At 59.7% G+C, this 1,991-nt stretch overlaps 1 protein-coding gene across 1 annotated transcript in view; it reads left to right on the top strand.

Moving 5' to 3' along the window:
• Window positions 1-1,818: 1,818 nt before the first annotated feature.
• CDH5 (cadherin 5, type 2 (vascular endothelium)) overlaps window positions 1,819-1,991 on the top strand; it is a 39,011-nt gene continuing 38,838 nt past the window's right edge. The window contains exon 1 of the mRNA XM_010851130.1: window positions 1,819-1,970. The gene's annotated coding sequence lies outside the window, so the exon portion shown is untranslated. The remainder of the gene's footprint in view (window positions 1,971-1,991) is intronic.

The following is a 1,991-nucleotide window of genomic DNA, read 5'->3' as shown; positions in this document are numbered from 1 at the left end:
CAGCAGGCACGGCGGGGGTGAGGAGCACTCAGGCTGGGGCACCAGGGGCGGAGCCCTGGCTGGCCCTGGCTCCTCTGTGGCCACCCCACCCCCGGCAGGAGAAGGCAGAGTTAATCCTGTTGGAAAAGGAAGTGCGGAGTCTTTGTTTGTGCATCCCACAAACAGGGAGCGAATGGGCTGCATCCTCCCGCACAGAGGCCCGCCTCGGACCAGCCTCTCTCCAGCGAAGTCTGCCTTCCCTTCCCTGCCACTGGAGTCCCCTCTGCGCACAAACAGGCCAGCAGAGCTTTAAAACCAAACCTAAAAGCCTCCCATCTCTCCGTGCCATTCACTGCAAGTCTGGAGGAAGGAGCGGTGACCGCACGCCCCCACTTCCTGGTCCCCCATGCCAGTCCTCTCGGTCCATCATGCCTTCTCCTTTCCCTGGGCCTGCTCTGGTCACATCCATTAATGACCTCAAATGTCCAGTGGTCAAGTTTCAGGCCTCACCTTTCCCGGGCTGACACAGCCGACACCATCCTTCTTCCCTCCTGGCTTCAGACACACCTCCTGGCTTCCCTCTTCCTTCCCTGGACTCTCTCCTAACGAACCTACAGATCTCAGAGGCCGGGGCCTCCCCCCCTGTAAGCTCATCCACCACCACTGCCTCCGGTGCCAGCCATAATAAGCTCAGGGCTTCCAGACCTCACTTCAGGGCGGACTGCATCTACCTGTATCCAGCTACCCACCTCTCTCTCCAACTGCCAATCTGACCTGGCCACTTGCGGGTCTAAAAGCCATCTCAAACAGGCCTGAACAGAGAAATCTTTATCTCCCCCTCCCCTATCTCCACACCAGTGGCCGCTGACTTAGTGCCCCTGGGCAAGGCTCTCTCCCTCTGAGGTCTCATTTTGGCCAGCTGTATAAGGGATCCCGTGCGGGACTTCCCAGCCATTCATCCATCCATGGAAAAATAAGGGCAACTATTCACAGATTCCCACTACCTGCCCTGGAAGATTCCAAAGTCAGCTGCACTGGTGTGGGGCCCCGGTCTCTGCACTTGGTAAAATCTCCCCCTATGACTCTCACGACTGACAGACTCTGAGCACCTCCTGCCCCCGGCTTCCTGGTTCTAAAAGTCCCTGGTCCTGCCTTCAGTTTCCCTTGTCTTCCACATCATGTTGGACTCAATAGCCGTGTGAGGCTGAATTTCTGATTATCCCCATTTTACAGCAGAGAAAACTGAGGTTGGGGTGGAGGTGCATGACAGGCCCATGGTCAGCTCAAAAGTGGAGTCAAGGAACTTGACTCCACTCGGTATTCCTAAACCCAAACAGGCTGGCACCTCACAGCTGGAGCCCAGGTCCCCCTTCACCGGAAGAAGCCGATTCAGGGCACACAGCCAAGGGTTGCGGTCTGTTTCCTTTCTCCCACCACCCCCGGCCCCCGCCTCTGAGGCTCCCCCCAGGTCTCCCCAGCACCTTTGCAGTCGGCCCTCCCCCAGCATGTCATGGGGTCACCTGGGAAAATCTGGTCTGTGTCCTGAGCTATAAAAGGCAGGTGATGCCACCTGCCCTCGGGGTTACAAGGAGCTCATATGAAGGCCCTCGGCAGGTGCTGGGCTCAAAGCTCCAGGGCTGAGGCCTGGGGTTGGGGTCCGAGTTACATATCCAAGGCCAAATCTCAGACTAGGCCTCCATGGGGGCAGCCCGCCTGGGCAGGCCCATTGCGGGGACTGCCTCCCTGCAGCCAGCTCGGCCCTCACAAATGAACAATAACAGGAAACCATCCTGGTGGGGGCGGGGGGTGGCGGGGGGGGACATGGGCTGGAGCCAGTTGGAAAACCTGCAGGGGCGGCGGTCAGGCCTCCCTTGCCACTGGGTGGGGCTCCCCTCCAGAGGCTATCGGCCGAGCTCTGCAGCGCTCCACGGCACGCTCAGCCCCAGCCAGCCAGAGAGACGGAACAGACACACTGTGAGCCCACGGACACGGTGAGTGAGGGGCCTCGGCCT

Source organism: Bison bison, unplaced genomic scaffold (genome assembly GCF_000754665.1).
Source record: "Bison bison bison isolate TAMUID 2011002044 unplaced genomic scaffold, Bison_UMD1.0 scf7180017864297, whole genome shotgun sequence".
Classification (NCBI taxonomy): Eukaryota; Metazoa; Chordata; class Mammalia; order Artiodactyla; family Bovidae; genus Bison; species Bison bison.
This window is presented reverse-complemented; position numbering and strand designations above follow the sequence as displayed.